This window comes from Lethenteron reissneri, chromosome 2 (assembly GCF_015708825.2).
Source record: "Lethenteron reissneri isolate LAM-NWPU_2019-01 chromosome 2, ASM1570882v1, whole genome shotgun sequence".
Taxonomy (NCBI): domain Eukaryota; kingdom Metazoa; phylum Chordata; class Hyperoartia; order Petromyzontiformes; family Petromyzontidae; genus Lethenteron; species Lethenteron reissneri.
In genome coordinates, this window is record NC_083780.1 from 10424447 (window position 1) to 10450553 (window position 26107).

Below are 26107 nucleotides of genomic sequence, written 5' to 3' on the forward strand. Positions count from 1 at the left end.
GCTCACCAAATCAAATGCAAACCGTTGGTACCATCCATAAAGAATCTGACACAGCTCCAAAATAATTCAATTTCAGGCCTATCAGAGGTTAATGTCCGTAAGAAGTTGACTCCTCTAAAGAAGCTGACGGCTTGCCCTGCCTTCGCTTTAATTGCAGTGGGTGACGTGATTTTCAGGCCCCCAAACCCACACATTTAATGTGTCCATTAAATAAGCCATCGTACCCGCTCAATGGAAACCCACTCATGATTATTAATGGATGGGGGGGGGGGTGCTGCATGTGGAGTGACGTCACCCACTCATGATTATTAATAGTGGGTGGGTGCATGTGGAGTGACGTCACCCGCTCATGATTATTAATGAGGGAGGATCCATGTGGAGGACATCACCTGCTCATGATTATTAATGAGGGGGGGGGGCTGGCCGACGTGGAATGACGTCACGCGCGGGACACACAGCCATTCTTGGCTCATTATAGGCGTACATTTTCAGAAGTTTAAAATTAAGATTTAAAAATAATTCATTATATACACCCGCAATTCCAAATGTGAGGGACAGAGCGAACCCCTGCCACCCACCCCCACAAATATAGAAGTCAAACTCCGCCTTTGATCGGCAGCCGTGGTCAATCCACTGCTGGCTGATTGTGTCAACATGCAAGCCGCCACCACCTCTCACGATGGCGAGATGTGGCTACTCGGCGCCTGCACCCGAGAAGATTCCGTCGCTCCGTGGACACCCTCTCTGACGCGTTCCATTACTTTGGCTGCGACTCCAGCCGCGACATGAATCTATTTAAACTATTTTTTTGTAATTTACCAGGTAAGACCCTGCCCCCGCCCACCACACACTGGACTAAGCGTCTTCTTTTTCAGAAGCGAGTTGGCCACACATTATAGCTCAACGAAGTGGCTTATCATCGCGTGGAAATTCATACAGCCAAAGGGGAAAACCGGAGGACCTGGAGAAACATCCACGAGACGGTCGCTTGTGTTGCGAACGAAACGTCGTAGTTTTTTTGTTTAGTCTTTTTTTGAACCTATCAACGTAACTTCACCGAAAGACCCAAAGAACATGAATTCCTGCAGTCACGACAGCTTCAGGTCAAGAATACCAAGTGTTATGCCAGTTGTGTTAGCAGTAAGTGTGTGGTTGTCAATACAAATAACGCGTGGGAAAATAGGAAGCTATCCGTTGCTTGTCACAGTCACAATGCCAAGGTTGGAAGTTAAAACAACCCCCATCATCACTTCGGGAAAGTGAATAAAACGCGGACCGCATGGTGGCTCACCAACAAATTACAACCACGTGGATAAACTCCCCCAACCTCCAGCCACCAACCCCCATCCATAAAGAGAGACCGTTTCTCGGACGAACTAAAACTAAAAAAACACGTTTAACTGCCTCTCTTCTCTGAGTGGAATCCACGAGGTCGCTGGGCCGTGCGTGCGCAGGGAGAGAGCGTGTGTGCGCGATAATATCAATCGCGAGCAGGCAATCGCGAATATTTTTAAAATAGCATTGGCAATCAGTACCGATGCCGCCGCGCATTTGTTCAAGAAAGCAAGGCTGAAAGTACTCACGGTTTGATCGACGCTGCGCTTGTAAGTCGACGGACACAGCATAAACAAAAAACTAAAATGAAAGTGATGAAGATGAAAAATAAGTGTTTACGTTCGTTCGACGATTTGAAACGGGACACGTGGTTTCATGCAGAGGACGGTGGCGTGTGGTGAGCGAGTGTGTGTGTGTGTGTTTGCACGAGTGTGAGTCTTATACTCAAAAATATAGAAGTGAAACTATTCTCCTTCCTTATTACTCTTTATCATGCTCCAAATAATCGCTCCTCCTTCCAGGAGAGCTGCGGCTCCCCTGCAGTGCACTTCGGCTTTATTTGCTGAAACTCACTCACTGATCGACCACGACACGTCTGAGCCCGATCTCAAAGGTCATAGGGCGCCTGTGTCTGAAGCGGTTACTTCTCCGCGTTGCTGCGACGGGCAGATTAAAACCTGTGTACCGGAAGTTTCACAGCACTGAGATGGCTTTACTGAAGATCGCTGATGTTACATTTTCGATTTAAAGCTTTCGTGACTGCAGGGATTCATCTTCTTGGTTCTTTCGGTAAAGTCACGTAGAAGGGCATGTCTCGGACCGCATCCGTGAACATAAAGCAGACCTGAAACACGGTAGGACAAACACCTCAGCCGTGGTAGATCACTGTTACAATTCAGTGGGCTCACATGAAATTGACTTCTCCAAGACAGAGGTTCTCTGCAAGCCATCTGGCTACCATGAGAGATTCGTTCATGAGGCGATCCACATATACAAACACAGAGACAATTTCAACCGAGAAGATGGATTCTGGCTCAGCAATCATTGGAAGGACGTAATAAACCATTTCGGATCTTAACTGATTGTGTTCACGTTTACCGTGACTTTCAGACCGCAGTCCACTCACTGGCATGACTATATATCTTTTATTCTCTGCAGTGAATGGATTCTTTGCTCCGCTGCAAGTCTCCTACTACCACTCTCCCATTGACATATTTCGTTGCTTCCTCTTAGTATTTTTCACTCGACGGTCAATGGTATAGTGTATAGCAGATTGTATAATAATAAATAGTATAAAATTGTAATGTTTAATACAATGTATAAGGCAATATATAGTATCGTAATCGTATAGTGAATATACAGCAGTGTGATATACAATAGGGTGGATAGAATAATACATAGTGTAATATTACACTATGTATTATTCTAAGGTATAGTAATACAGTATATAATTTAATGTGGGTTTATCTATGGCAGCATATAGTACGGGGTCAGACCTGTGTGATGTAAGAAACAAGTTTAGCTGAAAGCATATTATATTTTTTGCGACATAGAATTGTAATGTATTACTTACTGTTAGTAGCTCAGCTTATTGGAGAGTATATTTAGTATACTGATGATACTATGTAGTTTATACTTTAGTTTTTTTACGTGGTTGTTTAGTTACTGCAGCTACATACTATTAACATTCCTTCCCTTTATTAATACTACCCCTATCCCCTCCCTTTGATGCTGCTAATCCTGCATAATGCACGGGCATAATATGACTTTGAAACCCCCCGCCCACCTCCTACGCATTTCACAAGTAGTACTAATCACATACCTGCATTTCCAATAAATATGCTAAATTCCTCTTGATATGCAAATTATTTTGTCAAGACGCCCTTCCCCCCTTCCAACCCAGCTTAAATAAACGCTCCAAGCATGGTGGTGTTTCATTCAGACGCTGTCTCCCCGACAGACCTGGTCTTCACCTGAGGATGGCTGCTTGCGTTGTGGCCGAAACATCGTGATAATTATTTTATTATGTTTAATTTTTATTATTTTATTATTTCCCTTCTACGTGACTTTACCGAAAGAACCAAGAAGATGACCTCTACATGATGACAGATGAACAGTGCGCTGCAGCATTGCTTGAACTCGGTATCTCAGCCGCCTTTGCCACCATCGTCCATGAGATACTCATCAGGCGGCTAAGGTCAAGGTTCACTGGGGTGGATTGAGTCTGACCTCCATGGTCGATCACAGTTCGTCAAGCTGGGTGACGCACAGTCATCGCCTATGCCATGCTTAGTCGGCGTACCACAGGGGGTCCGTCCACAGGCCTTTCCTATTTTCAACAAACGTTTCTCTGACCAACTCATTGATGCGTGAAACCGAGATAGACTGCAATGGAGACTGTGACTTTCTCAATGGCGGTCTCCTACGCGTGCATTCCGTGCAACCCTGAATGAAGTGGTGCATGTCGCTCGACATCCCCGGCCAATAATAATTGTGTTGCAACGTTAGCAACGTTTTCCACACCCCAAGGCATAACAACTTGTCCTCCTGCACCCCCGAGTCAGCTTGCCTCGGAGGGCAGTGGGAACTACGACACGGTGACAGCGTGAACCATCCTCGTCCATCATCAAAAGACCGTCCCTTAGGACCGGTCACAGGCCTTTAGAGGGAGCGGACCCCTTTCGTCCAACTTCCGCTTGACACCGCAAGGACAATATCCCCCAGCGCGACCTCCTAGGCGGGCTCCACTCCTTCAAGCGCTGCCATGAGAGCCAAGGGCCTCGCTGCCGAAGATCCATAACGACCCGCGCCCGATGCGCACGCACAACTATTGCCTAGAGGCAAATGGGACAACGCATCAGCGTTCGAATGCCGCATTCCTATACGGTACATCACTCGGAACGAGTACTCCTGGAGAATCTCCAGCCATGGCGAGAGCTGCCCAGAGGACTAGTCTACTCTGTGGGAGTACTGAAGGGCCGCATGATCTGAGAGAACCACCTTATCGACCGGTAAGCCGCCTTGAAGCGCTAGGTGAAGGCGCTCCAGTCGCCCCCTGCCATGATGAATTTCCTGACGGGAGGCAGTCGGCGGGTTCGTTCAGTCCCTCTTCCAGCATCGACAGCAACAGGTGTCGCATCCGGCGAATCACACCCGTGTCCGAAAAAGGCGGGCCGCGACTGCGCTTCTCCCGTGCTACACGTAATGGCGGCCTCCGGCCGGGTGGTCTCTGTGGCCCGCGTAATGGTGGCCGCTCCACTCGCAGACGTTCCCGCCCGTGCTTCGCTCTCCGGCAGCCGGTCTTCTCTCCCAGGCAAGGTGCGTGCAGTCAGCCCCGCCATCGTGGTCGCCGCCAGGAGCTCCACCATTTGCGAGACAATCGCCCTCAGGAGCTCCAGCTGATCCGACACCACGCGCCATCTAATTTCGGGCTGCTGCCGCAGAGCAGCTGTCGCCGGTCCCGCCGTTTCTAGTGCCGGGACCACGGTTCCTGGGGCTGTTAGGAGGTCCAGTGTCTCATCCTCGTCATCGTTGGAAGACGCCACAGGTGGGATCCGCTTCTTTTCATACTTTGACATATTTAGATTTTCTCTTTATTCTTTCTTCTATCCTCCGATGAGAAAATAAAAAAAATTAAACCACTTCTGACTCCAAATGTAGTGAGCGACTTCCGTGACACGTCGAGCAGAAGGCTTTATATTTGTTAAGAGCACACGGGGCGATACACTTCGTAACGCAGCTACACATAGGCGATCCTAACACATAGCCCATCTCTGGCATACGCTATGCTAGCTGTCCGGCTAGCATAGCGGCAGCGACGGAGAGGGTCTTGCAGAAGAACAGTCACGTGGTCGGAGACGAATAGATGACGATGAGCAGCGACGCAGCCAGGACCCAGGACCCGCAACAGCCCCGAACCTCTGGTTCGGTCCCCCTTATATCTGCCCCGGCGCGGCCAAGCCCCTCCTCTGGCCACGCCCCCTTTCCAGAACCTTCGAGCCGGTTCCCGGAGCTTCTTGACTGACTGCCTTTCACCTTTACCCCAGATATGCCCCCCTTGTAATAAGACATTATGTAATGCACCCATAACCGTAATTACCACTCCAGGCAGACAGGTGTCACCCTGTCATTACACATGTGTCATCAATTCCAGTTGGTCATGCAGTCCATATGAAGGAAACCTATGACAACATGAAACAATTTTTGAGGTGCATAAACTGCCCAACATCAGTGGCAGCTTTGGCGATTTGAAGGTTGTTGCTTTCTTGCTTGGTCTGCAGACTGGATACACAAATTACTGCTGTTTTCTCTGCGAATGGGATAGTCGTGCGAGAGATTCCCACTACATCAAGATAGATTGGCCACTCCGACAGTCAATTGGAGCCTGAGAGGAAAAGTGTTCAGCATCCACCACTTGTTGAATCAAAGAAGATTTTGTTACCACCCTTACACATAAAGCTGGGTCTGATGAAGAACTTTGTCAAAGCCATGGACAAAACATAAGCAGCTGAATAAGGACTAATCTACGTACTTTTTTAACATAATAATATTTTGCCTTTTGTTTCATAATACATTTGATTTATATAACCCTTTTGCTGATTTTTTAAGTGTTACATGAACAGGACAGGTTGCATGTTATCATGTAAAGCAGCCAAAAACACATGAAGAGACCGAGGTTTACAATTTATCAGTAAACCCCTACTATCCACACAATATACAGTACACGTAAAATGTAAACACTTTAATATCTTGGGAACAGTAGCCAATCAGTTGTTTAAATTGTCATATTTTAATTCAGCACATCAAAATCCATAATAAACAGCACATTTCATCTCTGAAGCAGACGACGTCTAAAGAATTGTAGATAAGTGTTATTTAGCGCTAGAAAAAAAAGTGCCATTGCCTGAAGCGTTACCGAGACATATTTTTCAGGTCACGGTGTTTTTGACGAACATGTAGAGTTTAGCGTGTACAGTCGTTCATGTCCACACATGCTACCCACAACTTACATGTAGAGTCAACGTGCGTTTGGATTACGTTGCTGCTATAAATTGTCACGCGATAAGCCACTTGTTTGAGCTATAATTTGTGGCCGGGTCGATTCTGACAAAATAAGCTATATAGCTCGGTGGGCTTTACCCGGTAAGTAAAAAAAATAGTTCAGTTTTGTTTGTCTATATTTTTTTTTAAGTGATTTGTTCACCTTTACTATACTTTGCACTCTGATCGCCTTTTTGTATTGTTTGTTGTTGAAACGTTCTGATCCGCCCCACTTACTGGACATCTGTGAGACAAAGATTTATAGCCCCCCTGCACTCTAAATAAAGGTTCTGATTTGCGTGTGCAGAGGAAATACTGGCGATGATCGGATGAAGCTTTTCACGTCTCCGCGTTGCCTCAACAAAGTCGACAGTTAACAATGTGTAGAGGAGTAGAAGAGAATAGTGGCGTCACGTGCGCTGTCCGGTGCGATGGCGTCACGGGACGTGGGGTCATGCGCGCTGGACAGCGGACATGACGTCACAGCTCCTCGAGGATAAAGGGGGGACCCCGTGACGTAAGCGGGGTCATAGCTGGATTCAAGAGTCGAGAGAGGGTGAAACGGAGAGCCAGGGTCAAGAGGGTAGGGATAGTGGATATAGCACAGCGCCAGGGCTGGACATGGCTGTGCTTCTCGGTCGGCCGTGTTGGCTGATCCCACGGCCGGCGCAGAGGAGACAGCACGGGGCAGCCGGCTGTGTTGGGACCCAGTGGGAAGTGGTTCACCCCTCCCGTGTCTTGTGTAGCCCTTTAATAAACGACGAAAGCCCTTAACCTCATCTCCGTCTCTGAGTGAGTCGTCGCCAGCTCCTCAACAAATGTGCCGTTCCTCGCGTTTCATACACAAGAGATTTCTTGGGTTGACGGGGCGAGTGCTCTGATATGGACAGTGCTGATGACGAAAACTGAACACGAGGAAGAATGTAAAAGTAAAAAAATATGAACGTCGCCTGTTAAATGCACGAATTGCAGGATTTGTTTTATTTTGCCCCAAAAGTGTTTTATTATAAACAAGACAATTCAGATAGACAACCGGCACAAACCCACAAATTGTGGATTACGGTGCAATGGAGACCTGTCTTGAAGCGCACGTTTCAATAAACTCTACGACCCTGGTGAGGTCTTCTTAAGCTCTGATACCGCTATAGGATAAGTAAAAAAGGGAGGGATGGGGGGGCCTAAATGTCCTCATGAATGCTCTTAAGAATCAATGCTCACTGGAGGAGAACGAGTGAAAGGGTTTGGTGGTGAACTGCCATATATTTTTTTAAAGCCAGGAAATGGCCCATTATTTGGGAGCTCGAGCATTCATTGGTGTCTAGGAAGCCTGTGGTTGCTGATAAGACGCAGAATGTAAACACGTCCAGAGTTTTTCATGTGTAGGTTGAACTTTCACACCGTGCGTAGCCAACCATGCTAATCGGAGGTGCGTTGAACCAGAGCTGCTGATGAAATGCACTCGCAGAAGACCGTGTGGCCGATGTGATGTGTAAAATAAGTGATATTTTTTTAAATCTTTTTTTTAAACACGCTTTTATTAAATGTACTAGTAATGGAAGAACTTCACGACTCCAGGAAGTGGCCCCGAAGCTTGCCGTAACATAAGGGACCGTGGACAATTACAGCCAACGTTAGTTGACCGTGGACAATTATAACCAGGCCGAAACATCTAACCTATAAAAAAGAATGTTTAAAAATATATATTTTTTGGATAGAATATAGTATTGTCATCAGTATGACATAAGTATACCAAGTTTGCAGTCGATACCACGTTGGGAAGTGGGTTAAATTGAGTTACAAGATTTGAGGATACTACAACAACGACAACAACAGACAGAGTGAGTTAAATAAAAGCGTGTAATAATAATAATAATAAATGTAATTTAGATGTGGAGAGACAAAGAAAGGAAGGAGACGCTCTTGTGTAACCTTTGAACAATATTTTCCACGATGCAAATATTTTATTTTTTTTCGTTCAAAGAACCTGTTTGGTTTCGATTTAAAGCTTTCGTGACTGCAGGGATTCATCTTCTTGGTTCTTACGGGTAAAGTCACGTAGAAGGGAAGTAATAAAATAATAAAAAATAAAACATAATAAAATAAAAGAATGTAATAATATAAAATAATATAGTAATATAATATAAAATAATATATTATAATAAAATAATATAATAAAATAATATAATATATTTTATTATGTTTTATTTTTATTATTTTATTACTTCCCTTCTACGTGACTTTACCGAAAGAACCAAGAAGATGAACCTGTTTGGCTTTCTGCACGAAATTGTTCCCATATGGGCACAGGCCTTGCTAAGACGGGAAAACTTCGAGTGCCGTTAGGACACCCACACACAGAGAGACGTACGTATGTGTTCATGCATACGTATAAAGGGGCCCGAAATAAATAAATACATTTTTATATTCAAACACAAATGTTTTACTTGCATAATAAAGCAATTGTATGTTTTCATTTGCTACACAACCAGATAATACGACAAATCGCTAACCTTAAACACCCGGTCGTTCATAAAAGTTGAAGGCGGTATAGTACTATAGTAATAGAGCAAGTGCAGAATCACTGAACCGGAATTGATAGCCTGAAAGCACTTAGCGCGGGGCCCTTGAAAGTGCGGAGCCCGTAGCATATCTAGCTACTTTTGCTACGAAGATAATCCGACACTGACAAGTATGTATCTACGTACATGTGTACGTGCACGTGCGTACAAGGGGCAGAATGGGACCCCGCACCGATCAGTATCAGTGCACGGTGTTACACTCTGAAAAGAACAGTTCACAAGATGTATGCAAACGCTTGTGCGTGAACATGAATAACTCTTTGGTTCTTTCGGTAAAGTCACGTAAAAAGATCAAATAATAAATTAAATACTTATATGTCTGTCTATATGTCTCTGGTTCTGTGTTTTATCTCTCTCTCAAATTTAGCATTCTCAGGAAGAACGTAATCAACCAGGTAGGGTGTTGACTGTTATGTTTTCCGACTCTCTGTTGTATTACATTACATTTCTAAGTATACTAGATTTGTGTTTCTATTTCATTTATACCTGATGATGATTGCTTGTGTTGCAATCGAAACGTCGTATGCTAGTATTTAATTTATTATTTTATCTTTATACGTGACTTTACCGAAAGAACCAAAGAGTAATTCCTGCAGTCACGAAAGCTCCAAATTAAGTTTTTTGTGAACATGAACTCAAAAACCAAGTGGTTTAAATTGTTTTTATGGGCGGCAGGGGGTAACTTCCGTGCCTTACAGCACGAAGGGGCCCTCGATTAAATTCCTGACTCGAGCGCCTCTCTGCGTGGGGTTTGTATGTGCTCACCCCCCCACCTTCCCCTAGTCCAGGGGTCGGCAACCTACGGCTCCGGAGCCGCATGCGGCTCTTTACGGGCTGCTTCTTGACGATATGTACGTATGTACAGTATGTACTCAGATGCATTGCGGCTCTTGAAATACTGAATTTTGTACCGAATTGGAAAGAAATGGCTCTTCTTGTTATTTTGGTTGCCGACCCCTGCCCTAGTCTATGGGTTTCCCTCTGAGTTCTTCGGTTTCATCGCATAGATTACAGGAAAAAATCGTGCGATGCAAGCGGTATTGGCCAAACATCCCCATGCTGAAACGTTGAATTGCAACTTACACACGTGGGACTCTGACGCAGCAACGTTGCCCCCCCCCCGCCCCCTACGATATCCTGGCAGGAGCCTCCTGGAAAACAAGTGCATTGAAACTCGGTGAGACTTTCCTTCGCTTAGCTTCGGCCTCGCTGAGCACCAAAGATGCCCTCCTGGAGAAGTGAGCGGTCATCGATTCGGTGCTAAAAGGGGGTCACAATACGTATGAGCAAGATACGAAGGCAGCATTGGGGATATCGGTAACAGCGCTGCTAATTATAATACAGATGGTAAACATTATTTTATAAATATGTTTTATTATTATAACATCGTGGCGTTCGATTCCGACCCTGACGCCGACTGTATATTCGGAGTTTGCGTGTCTCTCTCCCCTTGGTCGCGTGGATTTTTCTTGGGGTCCTACATTTGGAATCATGCATTTTACAGTATTTGGCTGCGACAAATTACGACATGATAAGCCACTTCGTGGGACTATCATTTGTGGCCAGGTAGCTTTTGAAAAAGAGCTATACAGTACAGTGGGCCTTACGTGTTGGAATAAAAAAAATAGAGAAAAATGTCAAATGTCGCCCATTATATATATGTTTTACTTAACGCCACAGTGTTTATGACAAATGCCTGGAGGTGAAAGCTAGAAAATACTTGGGTAAAGATACCATGTAGGGATGTGCGTGAAGATGTAAAGGCATATCACAGAAATCATGATGCATCACTGGCAATGTCTTAATGTGGGATTTGTGGGAATACCCGTTTTTTGAGACGTAAACAACCTTGGTTTTGGGGGAAAAAATCACGAAATAATCTTCAGTATTGTAGAGAATAGAATTACACAAATAAGCTGAAAACATGCTTCTTTTCCATATCTGTCTTTCCGTATCAAAGCAGATATTATCTACACGTCCCATCAGCCACACGGCCTCCTGGGAGTGCATAATTTCAGCACCACTGATTCAACACAAACACAACTCTGATGAGAGGGGAGAGGCAGGAGAGTGCGTGGAGTAGAGCGAGATGAGAAGAGAGAGGTAGGAGTGTGCGTAGAGGGGAGTAGAGTAAGATGATAGGGGAGAGTGGAGAGTGCGTGGAGGGAGTAGTAGAGAGAGATGCGTGGAGGGGAGTAGAGTGAGATGAGAGGGGAGAGGTAGGAGAGTGCGTGGAGGGGAGTAGAGTGAGATGAGAAGAGAGAGGTAGGGGAGTGCGTGTAGGGGAGTAGAGTGAGATGCGAGGGGAAATGTTGGAGAGTTCGTGGACGGGAGTAGAGTGAGATAAGAGGGGAGAGATGGAGTGTGTGGGAGTAGATCGAGATGAGAGGGGAGATATAGGAGAGTGCGTGGAGGGGAGAAGAGTGAGTTGAGAGGTGAGAGGTGAGAGATAGGAGAGTGTGTGGGAGTAGAACGAGATGAGAAGAAAGAGGTAGGAGTGTGCGTAGAGGGGAGTAGAGTGAGATGCGATTGTGGAGAGGGCGTGGAGGGGAGTAGAGTGAGATGAGAGGGTAGAGTTGGAGAGTGTGGAAGGGAGTAGACGGAGATGACATTGGAGACGTCAGCAGGGGTGAGTCCATGTGAGATGCTTGAGATGGTGAGTGCCATCTTGAAGTTCATCTGGAACTGGATTGGGAGCCAGCTGTAGAAAGCGAGGACTGGGCTCTCGTTTACAATGCGAACGAGGAATCTGCCAGTGGCAGTACGAATCGCGTGCAATGAGGAAACAAGGGATTTGGGGAGCACGCAGAGGAAATAGCTGCAAGCAGTAGCATCTGTGGCAAATGTAGAAAACGGTGCACAGACGACGTTGAGCAACGTCGTGTGACATGAGACGTGGTAAAAAAGCCAGACCTGTCACGTTAAAATCTACAAACGAGTGGAAGAATGCCCGGCGATGAACGCTCCGTGGATCGGTCCTCTGGGGTCGCGATTTCCTCTGCAGGGTTTGCGTGGGGCGGTCGGCGCGCTGCGAACCCGGCGACTCGAGTTCGATTCCCGCTCACGGCCGCCAACACCGGTGACGATTGTCTGAACCGTTTCCTGGGCCTCCTCTAGGTCGGCTCGGCCTCAAATGAGTGCCTGGTGCGATGCGTAAACATTTTGCCACTGGGGAGACAAAGGCGGTCAGGCGTGGTGCTGGCTAACCGCACCCTCGTATGCCGTGCAGACCTTTCAATGTGTGCACGCTAACTGCACTTGCCCCAACAGTCTGTTAAGGCTATACGGGGGTTCTTGATCTTTGAGGGTGGGGGTCATTTTATGGTTAAGTCTAAGGGGTGGGGGGCTATACAGAGAGAACAAAATAAAAAATATGGGGGGTGGGGGGTAACTTCGTTCCTAATCACTAGTTTATATGGACACGTACGTTGAACTTCTTTCGCACCGTACGTAGCCAACCGCGTTAATTGTAGGTGCGGGGGAGGGGAGGACAACGAACTAAAACACAACAACAACAACCAGGTTATCATGAGATAAGTTTTCAGTCGAGATTTAAAGTGCACGGCTTCCTCACTATCGGAAGGAAGCAGTCTGTTTTTTTTTTACGGCGATTCACATTTTTATTATAACACGCTTTTTATAAACTCACTCTGTCTGTCTGTTGTTGTATCCTCAAATCTAGTAACTCAATTTTAACCCACTTCCCAATGTGGTATCGACTGCAAACTTGGTATACTTATGTCATACTACTAAAATATGATATTCTATCATTAAAAAAATAAACATGTATTTTAAAACGTTCTTTTTAAATCCTTTATATTAAGTTCACTTGCTTGCTTGCTTGCGCTCTTACGACCGTGCAAATCTTTCGGTCGTTTTTTAACCCACTTCCCGTGATCCAATCGAGCTGACATTTTGCACACAGACTCGTTGTGCGTGACAATTTATTTTCGTGAAATTTTTTTTCCAAAATGTTACACTTTTTAGGAAAAAATTTTATATTTAATTACCAATTGCTTAATGGTGGCAGGCAATAATCTGACCCATAGGTGGCAGCCATCTCAAGCCAGAGGACGAGAGGACTCTAGCCGCCACGCATATAAAGGATTTATAGTGAAAAACTTAGTTTTTACGGGTTAATTTTTTTATATGTTATGTTTCGGCTTGGGTCTAATTGTCCACGCTCAACTCACGTTGGCTGTAATTGTCCACGGCCCCTTACGTTGTGGCAAGCTTCGGGGCCACTTCCTGGAGTCGTGGAGTTCTTCCGTTGCTAGTACGGTACATTTCATTAAAGCGTGTTTTAAAAAAAGTGTTTTTAAAATATTTCTTATCTCCTATTTCCGTCTCTTTCTCCCAAGCAGCATCTGAGGGGGGCGGCTGTTGTGAAAGGGATGCCACATTTCCTCAAATGCCGTATCCTTTTAGTTGAGAGCTGAGGTGTTCGGTCGCTGCTAGCACCTATGGGGGGAGTGGTAGCAATGTGTTGTTTAGGGCTCCGCGTTGGTGAGACGTTTTAAATATTTTCCTTTTTCTTGTTAACAAGGTAAAGCCCCACTGAGCTATACAGATCTTTCTCAGAAGCGACCTGACCACATATAGTAGCTCAAACAAGTTGATGCATCGTGTGGACATTCATAGCAGTCAAATTCTCTAAACGCACATTGATTATATAAATGCGGAGGGAAAACCCCGTAGGAACCGGAGAAAGAAAAAAAAACACCACCACGAGGAGAGAGACCCGTCAACTCCAAATACACAGCAGGCGTCAAGGTCAGGGATTGACCCCAGAACCGAGCGAGGCAGCGAACATCTGGCGGCCGTGGCGCCCCTCCGACTCCCACGTCCGTTACCACAGGAGGAATTTGGGTTCAATCCCGACCCCTGACGCATTGCAAGGTGCTTGCTGTGCGTGCTGAAAATGTCAGCACGCCATACAAAGCAAGGATAAATTATTAAAAAGTGCAATCCAATAACAAGACAACAGAATCCGATGTGGGGGGTGGAAGGGCGTTAAATAGATTGCATCAAAGTCATCGGTCTTTTTCTTCAAAAGCATTGGAGTAGAATTCTAGATTTGAACCATGTATCTGACTTGTGCTCGCGGACACGATCAGAGACATGACGTTTCGTTTCCCCATTGTAACAATCACCACAGCTGCAACTCAGTTTATAGACTCCAGGGTATTGCAAGTCAGGGATGACATCCTTCACAGATGGAATTATTTAACTACACATATTTGTACCATCTTATCTGACAGGTACTATTCTACTTTACCGAGTGTTGACATCCCCAGTGTTTACCAGTATTGCTTACTTTTATGCTGAATATCAGCTAACACCGGCCACAACCATGAGCCGAGGTGCACCATTGTTCTCTTTTAGCCCCGCTCCCCAGGACCATCAAGGCCATACCCCTGGCTACCACATTCAGACAAGCCCCCCCCTCCCCTCCCCCTTAACTTGTATTTAAGGGCTTGTCTCTTGGATTTTTTTCCTCACTTAATACAGTAAATTCAGCTGTGACGGTCCCACCTGATGACGGAGACTTGTGTTGCCTCCGAAACGTCGTGATTTATTTTTTTATTTTTATTTTTATTTCAAAAAATGTTATTATAAATTTTTACCTTACCGAAAAAACCTAAGAGTATTGGGAGTAGAAGTGAGTCCGACTTAAAAAAAAACACATCGGCAGGCCAGCGCCCGTATCACCGACGTGGCTGGGAAGGGCATTCCGAAAGGTGTCTTCTGAATGACGAATTGTTCCTGACTTGAGCCCTTCAAATTCTAGATTTTAAGCTTTCGTGACTGCAAGGATTCATATTCTTAGGTTTTTTCGGTAAAATCACGTAGGTAAAAAATTTTAATTAATAAAAGTAAAATAAAACAAATTAAAAAATTCACGACGTTTCGGAAGCAACACAAGCGGCCACGACAGCTGTATCAAGTAAATGAGAGATCACAAGAAATACTACCCCGTATATATAATGGTTGAAAGTGTGCCGTTCCTGGCCCATCCCTCCTCAACCATTATATATACGGGGTAGTATTTCTTGTGATCTCTCTTTTACTTGATACAGCTGTCGTGGCTGTGACGGTTCCACCTGGAAGACGGAGGCTTGTGTTGCTTCCGAAACGTCGTGAATTTTTTAATTTGTTTTATTTTACTTTTATTAATTTTACATTTTTACCTACGTGACTTTACCGAAAAAACCTAAGAATATGAGCCCTTCAAATTATTGACTGACAGTGCCCGTGGTGCGCGACCGCAGTGGCGGGCACGAGGCGAGAGCATCAGCGTCACGAGCTGCGAGTTTGGCTCCCCGTCCTTGCCAGCCACCGTGAGATTTGTTATCAACAAACTGTTGTGAAAGATCAACAACTTCGTTTAAAGCGCGGTTTTACACGTTGTTTTCTTTTTGCACGAAAATGCCTTTAAATTGCGTTCCACGTTTTTATTTTAATTTAACGACGGCACTCATGCGCGGTCTCCACATGATTGGGACAAACGCATGGGACAACAAGAAGAAGAGGAGATGGTGGTGGTGGTGGCGGCGTTTGACTTCTGCCAATTGCGCATCACGCTGTCTGTATACACGTTGTATGTTGTCACCACCACCACCACCACATGCACAGTGTAAACCAGGGTCGACAAAACGAACCTTTAAATTTCGATTTAAAGCTTTCGTGACTGCAGGGATTCATCTTCTTGGTTCTTTCGGTAAAGTCACGTAGAATGTAAATAATAAAATAATAAAAATAAAACATAATAAAATATTTTTTTATTAGAATGTAAATAATAAAATAATAAAAGTTAAACATAATAGATACAAAATTTTATTATGTTTTATTTTAATTATTTGATTATTTACATTCTACGTGACTTTACCGAAAGAACCAAGAAGAAAAAAAACGAACCTTTCTTTCGTTTTTTTAGCGGACGGGGAGGCGAATTGTGGGAAGGTATTGGCAACCAAAGGTGGCACAACGCTTTGTTCAAACGGGGGGTTGCGCGCTCGTCCACCGACATCCGCGTCAGTACCGTTTTGACGAGCCGACGAATGAGCGACGTCTTTCTCTCTCTTCGCCGTGTGAGCGCTCCGAACCAGCGGATCGCGGAGTCGAGTTCCCCGAAGCCAGTGACGATGTGTGTGTGTGTGTGGTGCGCGACCGTGCGAAGGTACAAATCAAATATTGGTGGGGTGGTGGGGGGGGTCACCTGACCAATTTCCCCCCCCCCCACCCCCTGAGCTGACAATGTAAGTTACTACGCCCACTGGGCAAGGGCCTTTTTCAGTGTGACAGGAGCGGCTTTCAGTGTTGGAAACACAACCACGTTACCAGGTGGCAAGAAAACGAATTTCACCCCCCCCTCCCCGTCTCGTAGCCGATGAGTGCGGCTAGGATGGGTGCCGTGATGATGTGACGGATGCACATTGATGTATCTATTAACCGTGTCGTGTCCCTCCAGATCAGTCTGTTCGACGTTTTAGGTAATGGAAGAATAGACCGGATGTCATCTCCCTGGTCTGGTATACAGGAGGTTGTGGGTTTGATCCCGATCCTAACGCCTGCTGTGTATTTGGAGCTTGCAGTGTCTTCTGGTTTTCCCCCTCCACATTTAGACTCAACAACGTGCGTTTAGAATATTTGGCTACTGCTAAACATGTCCACATGATAAGCCCTGACGCTTGCTGCTGTATATTTTTAGTTTGCGTGTCTCTCTCTCTCTCCCCGTGATCGTGTGGATTTTTCTCCGGGTTCTCCGGTTTCTCCATCCACATTTAGTATCAACACGCGTTTAGAGTATTTGGCTACCAACAACAAGGCAACTCCTATGACTAATTGGGAATGGGACGCAAGCGTAGGATTGATCACCCTGTCGCTGGCCGCCTTTGGGGAGGGTGTATAGTATGAAAGGCCGAAACACCCTAGGAACCAAAGGGTCACTACTGACGATGCGCTCCCCAAATTTCACCAGACTCACTGTTCATGAACTCTTGGAAGTGCTTGCACAAAGGATAGTAACATCTCATCCTGTGTTCTTTGGAATCCACATACTAAGCCACTTCGTTGAGCTATTATTTGTGGCCAGGTCGCTTCTGAAAAGAGCCCTATAGCTCAATGGGCCTTTCCTGGTAATTTAAAAAATATATAGTTTAGTTTAGATCACTTAAACTGAGAGTGGCGTCGTGTGAGTAACTTTGTGGGTGTGAGGTCACACGCATCACTCCGTAAGATAGCGCGGCAGATAGCAAACACCGAGGAATGGTGAATTCATAGAACAGAGATATATATCGTAAAAGCGTAACAATGAATGTGTTTGCGTTGGTGTTTGAGCAAACCAGTTTGTTCTGACATTACCTTAAATGTATAAAAAATAAAAGTCAACGTTATCGTGATGAATTTAGAGTCGCATACTTTTGACATGAGATGTGAGGAGTTCACACATTTATTGTAAATACCCAACGATTCAATGAGAACAAATATGACTTAAAGCTTAGTAATTAAATTTCGATTTCAAGCTTTCGTGACTGCAGACCTGGTCTTCACCTGAGGACGGCTGCTTGCGTTGTGGCCCAAACGTCGTGAGAATGATTTTATTATGTTTAATTTGTATTATTTTATTATTTCCCTTCTACGTGACTTTACCGAAAGAACCAAGAAGCTTAGTAATTGTTAAAGTGATTTCCAGCTCAAATGAGCATTGAGGAAGTATCCAGCTCCTGTTTACACGTTCCTATGACTGGACCGAGTCTATCCAAAGGACATCCACTTTTGGCTTCCCTACAAAGTGGGTTACTCATTTTATCAACCCTGTAAGCATGATGAGCCGGCTCAACCCAGTTGGCTACTCTTTTCAAATGACGCCGGAGGATCTTTAACGTTCACTGCGAAGCAGATGGTCGTGAAGTATTTTGCTGTTAACACACCCGTAGTGTCAATCTGTATGGTCTCAAGCAGGTCACAGTTAATGCAGAATTGATGCCTTGCAAAAGGTTTCTATTATTTGGTGTTTAGACATCTTAACACCTCCTGTTTTATTGCCAGAAAGGGTAAAAACTATTCTTATTTTCCATGACGGTACAGTATCTCCATATATATAAAAGATAAAGCTGTGATTATGTGTGTCCGTTCAAAATGTTTAGCGTACTTCCCGACATGCAACAAACTGGACATTTGCCATGTGGGTACTTTCCAGACTGTACACCATGCAACAATGATTAAAATACACTGTTGTGTTTTTTTTTGGGGGGGAGCTCAATAATGCATATATTTTTTGCACGGCAAGTGAGCTGTGATGTCACATCTGTCACGTGACCCGCGCATGTGGAAGCGTCACGCATTGTAGTGTAGCGGGTAGCGCGCCGCGCTACGAACCCGTCGAACCCGAGTTCGATTCCCGCTCACGGCCACCACCGGTGACGATTATTTTAACCGCTCCTGGGCCTCCCCTAGGTCGACTCAACCTCAAACGAGTAACTGGCGTGGTGTGTGAACATCGCCACTGGGGAGACAAAGGCGGTCGGGCGTGGTAAATCCAAGTCTCCCGGGCGAAGCCGGGTAGTAAAGCTAGTAGTAGTAGGTTTTTACCCTTTTAAACTGGTACAAAACTAACACCTTTATTCAAGGCATCATGTTTGCAATAACCACAACACAAGTAGTTAAAAAAGCAAACAAAAAGAAGCAACTCTGACAATGATAATATGCACTGTCCTTGAAGTTGATTGGTCCACACCCGAGACGGCTTTCTTTAGAGCCTAGTCCCCATTGGTGTTGGACCAAATGACACCAGAAGGCGTAATGGGTAAAAACCTACTACTACATTTTGCCACTGGTAAAAGAGATCTCATAGAGTAAAGCTAGTAGTTTATAAACTCAGCGAAGGCATGGTGGTGCAGTGGTTAAGCACACTGCAAGTATGAACCCGACGACTCGAGTTCGAATACCGGTCACGGCTACAGCTAGTGTCGTGAACGCGGTGCGGATGCGAACAGCCAGTCTGGTCGACCCGAGTCGTCAACATTTGAAGTTGACCCCCCATCCCCCCAATTGCGCTAAGGGTAAAACCTATGACTGTGATGGTGTCACCGTAGTGGCGATATGTGAACTCCCTCGCCTGGAGGTCGTGGGTTCGATCCCGTCCCTGACGCCTGCTGCTGTATATTTGGAGTTTGCGTGTCTCTCTCTCTCTCATCATCATCATTACGGTGGATAGGAGATGTTAACTCCCTCGCCTGGTACGCAGGAAGTCGTGAGTTCGATCCCGACCCTGACACCTGCTGCTGTATATTTGGAGTTTGCGTGTCTCTCTCTCTCTCATCATCATCATTACGGTGGATAGGAGATGTTAACTCCCTCGCCTGGTACGCAGGAAGTCGTGAGTTAGATCCCAACCCTGACGCCTGCTGCTGTATATTTGGAGTTTGCGTGTCTCTCTCTCTCATCCTCATCACGGTGGCTAGGATATCTTAACTCCCTCGCCTGGTACGCAGGAAGTCGTGAGTTCGATTCCGACCCTGACGCCTGCTGCTGTATATTTGGAGTTTGCGTGTCTCTCTCTCTCTCATCCTCATCACGGTGGCTAGGAGATGTTAACTACCTCGCCTGGTACGCAGGAAGTCGTGAGTTAGATCCCGACCCTGACGCCTGCTGCTGTATATTTGGAGTTTGCGTGTCTCTCTCTCCCCCCGTGGTCGCGTGCATTTTTCTCTGGGTCGTCCGATTTTCCCTCCACATTTAGAATCAACCAGCGTTAAGAGTATTATTTGGCTGCTATAAATGTCCACACGATGATAAGCCACTTCTTTGAGCTATCATTTGTGATAGCCAGGTCGCTTGTGAAAAAGATCTACACAGCTCAGTGGGCCTTACTTGGTAGAATAAAAAAAAATAGTTTTATAGGAGAGACGAAGCTGTCCAACGTGGAGATGGGGCGATGAAGTAAGCTCGCGTGAGATAGACCAATGTTTGCATCGCGATATCATAAAATACGGTGACAGTCTTCTTGGTTCTTTCGGTAAAGTCACGTAGAAGGGAAATAATAAAATAATAAAAATAAAACATAATAAAATAATTCTCACGACGTTTCGGCCACAACGCAAGCAGCCGTCCTCAGGTGAAGAACAGGTCTGTCGGAAAGACAGCGTCTGAATGAAGAACAGGTCTGTCGGAAAGACAGCGTCTAAATGACGCTGTCTTTCCGACAGACCTGTTCTTCACCTGAGGACGGCTGCTTGCGTTGTGGCCAAAACGTCGTGAGAATTATTTTATTATGTTTTATTTTTATTATTTTATTATTTCCCTTCTACGTGACTTTACCGAAAGAACCAAGAAGATGAATCCCTGCAGTCACGAAAGCTTTAAATCGAAATATACGGTGACAGCTTAGGGAGGCCTTCATCTAACAGTAGATAGATGAGTGATGATGATGATGATGATATACTCGTTACAACGCCTCCCAACCGAGAATGACTTACGGAAACGATTATTTCTGTTGACGTGCAGGTCTCAAACTTGGCCACTTTCAGTAACGTTTTCTTGGGAAATGACTCTCAACGCCTTCGCAACGATAGCAGGAAACACACGGAAGGCGGTTAAAAATAGTTTGCCAGCATAATGTATTTCGCCGAACAGGGCAAACGCGGAGGTCCTCGCGAACAACGCGCACTCGCATTGAGCTGGCTTAACCGTCAAAACTTGCTCTTTGGTTCTTTCGGTAAAGTCACGTAGGTATAAAATAAAATTAATTAATCTTCTTGGTTCTTTCGGTGAAGCCACATAGAAGGGAAATAATACAATGATAAAATAAAACATAATAAAATACGATTCTCACGACGTTTCGGCCACAACGCAAGCAGCCGTCCTCAGGTGAAGAACAGAGCTGTTGGAAAGACAGCGTCTGAATCCTGTATTTCCGACAGACCTGTTCTTCACCTGAGGACGGCTGCTTGCGTTGTGACCGAAACGTCGTGAGAATTGTATTTTATTATGTTTTATTTTTATTTTTTTATTATTTCTCTTCTACGTGACTTTACCGAAAGAACCAAGAAGATGAATCCCTGCAGTCACGAAAGCTTTAAATCAAAATAAATAAAATCACGACGTTTCGATTGCAACACAAGCAATCGTCATCAGGTGGGGAACACCACAGCAAGAACATTTTTTGCTGAAGTGACTTTACCGAAAGAACCAAAGGGTATGGATCCCTGCAGTCACGAAAACTTCACGTCAACACTTGGCGCCACGTGTTTGCTTGGGAAGCCCCAAAAACCACCCACGGGTATATGTGGCACAGCATATTTGTTTTCTGGGGAGGGTTGGAAACCAACTCTTTGTTCTTGTAATTTTCTGATATTAATAGTACTTTAATTTTGTTTTACGGTAAATACTATTAGTGATACAAGAACTAGTTGAGTGATCAAATGAATTGGAAAAAATATGTTTAGGACCCGCCCTCCCATAATTGAATTCGAGGAACGGTTCGCAAACAACTAATGTAATGGAAAGTCTGCATATTGCTTACAGCTTTAATTATGGTGTTTATTAATGCACAAATGCTGTTATGAAATTAAAACATACTTCAATTAGCAACGATAATCAGCCTAATAATAACAATAATGAGCTAAATAATGGTAATGGTTATCGTATATTCTATCAGCCATGTTAAATGCACCGCTGGTTGAAGGCCTCCTCAAGACGCAAAACTAAATTACATTTTCATGCGTTAAAACTACTGAACAAGCCAATTAACTTTTTCAGCTTGGAAAAATGCTCGCTTTGGAAAAAAAACAGTGGCCCAAAAGTCAGGACACATCGGTTGATATTTACTTTAACGAATCACGTAGGTGTATTACGTTTATTTTAACAATTTTTCAGAATTGCTCGCATTAACATGAATGCATTGTGCATGCATTCTTTTTTGAAATTAATTTAAGACTTTAAAGAAATTACATTTGTAATCTTTGAACATTCATACATTGATGGATGAACGCCTCTCACCCACCGCACGTTCTTGGTCGAATTTTGCAGACGACGGATTTGGGGTGATCGCACAGGAAGAAGAAGAATATATAATTAAATATAATATATCGACCAGGCTATGCGTTAATTGTGTGTTGACCGACTCTCTGTGTCGTATTACATAACATTTCGATATTTTGCTAGGTTATTTAATTTAGTGTGTTCTTTCTCCCTCTCTCCTAATGTTCAAGCATGCGTACTTTACTACGCGTCTCTTCGTACTCATTGACATGTAAAGTTTTTCTCTAACCCCTCCCTCTCTCTGCCTCCGCCCCCCTCTGTCTATTTAAGGCCACCCCACAGAGACGATCTCCCTCTCTGTACCTGTGTTGCTCTCTCTCTATGTATCTTGGTGATATCTGTCTGCTTATATGTCTGTCTATAGTTTTCTGGTTAGATTTTATGTTGCTATTTTATTATACCTGATAATGATTGCTTGTGTTGCAATCGAAACGTCGTATGCTATTATTTAATTTATTATTTTATCTTTATACGTGACTTTACCGAAAGAACCAAAGAATTGAATAATACGGTAAACCAACATTTAATTCCAGTGTTACAATAAATTAAATAACCATACGTGTCCTGAATTTTGGGCCGCCCTGTATTTTGGTGATGTTGTTGGCAGGGGTACACAAGCACCACGGAGGCGGCAAGGGTTGGGTCATTGGCCGAAACGTCACCGATCATATTCTGTTTTATTTTTAAAGCCACACTTATTGACGGATGTGTTATTTTAAGAATCATAGATTCTCGTGATGGAATGCAGCAAGTGTATGATCTCAATTATCCAAGTCTTTATCCAAAAAAGAAAGTTGTAGCAGTCATTCTTGTCTTATCTCACTCTATAATTAGAGAGCGCCTTCACCCAAAGGCGCTTAATATAATATAAAAACGGTGACAAAATAGAATGATTTAGACAGCAGGGGCGTGCTATACAAGCATTGAGGAATGAGTAACTGCGATAGAGGGGTACTTAGAGGTAGAGGCGAGACGGGAAGGAGTGGAGGGGCGAGGCAATGGAGAAGTGGTTGAGGCTTTAAGAGAGGGACGGAATGCGGTTAAGGAGGGGGACTGATCCTCATTGTACAGGGCCTGGGTTCGATCCCGACCCTGACGCCCAAGTGTGCGTTTAGATTATTTGGCTGCGATACATTTTCACACACAAGCAACTTCGTTGAGTTATCATTTGTGGCCAGGTCGCTTCTGAAAAAGGAGCTAATCGCTCAGTGGGCCTTACCTGGTAAAATAAAAGTGTAGTTTTATTCGTATATCATTTGTATATTTGGAGTTTGTGATCGCGCGGATTTTTTCTCCTAGTCCGCTGTTTTTTTACTCCAGATTTATAAACATTAATTTTGATTAGATTATTTTGCGAAGCCACTTTGTTGAGCATTCATTTGTGACCAGGTCGCTTCTGAAAAAGGACATAATAGCTCAGGTACATTTTTTAACTTTATTTGTAATTCAAGCGATTTCTTTACCTTTCCTATACTTTGCACTCCTATCGTGTTTCTGTCTTATTGTTGCAACGTTCTGACCGGCCCCTACTGAACATCTGTACAAAATAGCTTCATAGCTCATCGGATTCCTCCAGTTTGCATAAATATTCTGATTCTGCTAACATTTTCTTGGTTCTTTCGGTACAGTCAGGTAGAAGGGAAGTAATAAAATAATAAAAATAAAACATAATAAAATAATTCTCACGACGATTCGGCCACAACGCAAGCAGCCGTCCTCAGGTTCGTCCTTTGAAGCATTTTACAGTGTTACTTAATAGAAATATTTCGCCTTTGTATTGATACAATTTACACCAAATCTGCTTTCGACTTCCGTGTCATGAGACCACGAATCCATTCAGAATCAGAATCCTTATTTATATTTGGAGGAATCCGATGAGCTATAAAGCTTTTTTTAACAGATGTCCAGTGGAGGAGTGTGTCTAGCGTGTCAGCTAACGGCGCGCTGAATATATATTTTATAACAACACTTCTCCCCCCCCCCCATGCATATTTTTTAACACCACAACATTCAGATTGAGCGCCACCTTCCTGGCTTGCCAAGGTATGGCAAGTCCAGCAAAGTCACGTAGTTGACTTTACCGAAAGAAATCTTAATGTTGAGCTTTCGTGACTGCAGGAAGTACTCTTTGGTTCTTTCGGTAAAGTCACGTATAAAGATAAAATAATAAATTAAATACTAGCATACGACGTTTCGATTGCAACACAAGCAATCATCATCAGCTATAAATGAAATTGAAACACAAATCTAGTATACTTAGAAATGGAATGTAATACAACAGAGAGTCGGATAACATAACAGTCAACACCCTACCTGGTTGATTACGTTCTTCCTGAGAATGCTACATTTGAGAGAGGGATAAAGCACAGAACCAGAAACATATAGACAGACATATAAGCAGACAGATATCACAGAGATACATAGAGAGAGAACAAACATAGGCACACCGAAAGAACCAAGAATATGAATCCCTGCAGTCACGAAAGCTTTAAATCTAAATTTAAGTCCAGTAAAGTGGAATTATTTTCATCTGAACGGGGATTCGAGTCTTCTTGGTTCTTTCGGTAAAGTCACGTAGAAGGGAAGTAATAAAATAATAAAAATAAAACATAATACAATTATTCTCACGACGTTTCGGCCACAACGCAAGCAGCCGTCCTCAAGTGAAAACCAGGTCCGTCGAGGCGACAGAGTCTGAATGAAACAGCACACGAGCTTGGAGCATATATATAAGCTGGGCGGGCCTTGACAAAGGAATTTGCATATCAAGAGGAATTTAGCATATTTATGGGAAATGCAGGAATGTGATTAGTACTACGAGTGTCGTTTATAACCCAACTCTCTCGTTCGGCCTGGGGTACCCAGATGTCCTCTCATCTACACATTGCAGTAGAGCCGTGATGAAACGAGAATATGATGGAGCCTTCCCGGCAATAACACCGGGAGGTTGTTAAGATGCTCACACGACAGAGACACCCATTAGGAGGGCTTCATTTCTGCGTTAACCACACAGAATCGTGGTAATAAGTATAACCCGTAAAAACAAAGTTTTTCACTCTAAATCCTTTATATGCGTGGCGGCTAGAGTCCTCTCGTCCTCTGGCTTGAGATGGCTGCCACCTATGGGTCAGATGATTGTCTGCCAGTATTAAACAATTGGTAATTAAATATTAAATTTGTTTTCCCTAAACAGTGTAAAATTTTGGAAAAACATTTCACGAACATTAATTGTCTCGCACAACGAGTCTGTGTGGAAAATGTCAGCTCGATTGGATCACGGGAAGTGGGTTAGAAAACGACCGAAAGATGTGCACGGTCCTAAGCAAGCAAGCAAGCACGCAAGCAAGCAAGCGAACTTAATATAAAGGATTTAAAAATGCAAGCAAACGTCGATACTAACGCATGCATTGCATACCTGTCAACCCATAAAGGTTTGCCCGTATTCTTGTACATGGGAATTTAGTGTTTCAGGTCCCTACGGCATTGAAACTGATATTTGTTTGTGTTTCTTCCTTGTGATGGGACTTTGTAGGGTAAACGTTGAGATTTATGAGGGCACGGGCTGACCATTAAGGCCTTGAAGTGGTCTGTAATAAGGGAACTGATAAGAGGTTGACAGGTATGGGGCCGTCCATAAATGACGTCACGCGATTTTGGACGATTTCCCCCCCCCCCCCTCTTCGCCACACGGCGTCACAAAAAGTCAGACCCCCCCCCTAAAATATGACGTCACAAAGTTCCCCCCCACAAAAATAAAACATGCTTCAAATGGCTTTAAACTATTGTCATTGTAGTGCGTATTTAATGTGGCGCTGCACTCTGATGTTGTAGGAGAAAACATTTATTTAATTAAGTAGAACGTGTTGTCTATATTTATTTAAAGTTGCGCATTTTGATGTGACGTCACATTTCTCACCCCCCCCCCCTCGTCACACATCGTCACAAATGTCTGACCGCCCCCCCCCCCCTAGGTGCGTGACGTCATTTATGGACGGCCCCTATGGCATTGTCTTTGAAACCGATTGGCCTACACCAGAGAGACAGCCTCCTGTGTATGGCCTCGTCTCACCACCGGTGCCAGTCGACCGGAGAACAACGCCAAAAGGCGA

General features: G+C 44.4%; 1 protein-coding gene across 2 annotated transcripts in view; it reads right to left on the reverse strand.

Annotated features, from left to right (window-relative positions):
* The window catches only part of LOC133343634 (uncharacterized), a 47036-nt gene extending 30924 nt beyond the window's left edge, over positions 1–16112 (reverse strand). Inside the window, exon 1 of one of the 2 annotated variants that reach the window (XM_061553339.1) lies at positions 15997–16112. The gene's annotated coding sequence lies outside the window, so the exon portion shown is untranslated. Of the gene's footprint in view, positions 1–1583; positions 1764–15996 lie in introns of those variants that run through there. The other variant, XM_061553330.1, reaches the window with a different exon arrangement.
* Between the last annotated feature and the right edge of the window lie 9995 nt (positions 16113–26107).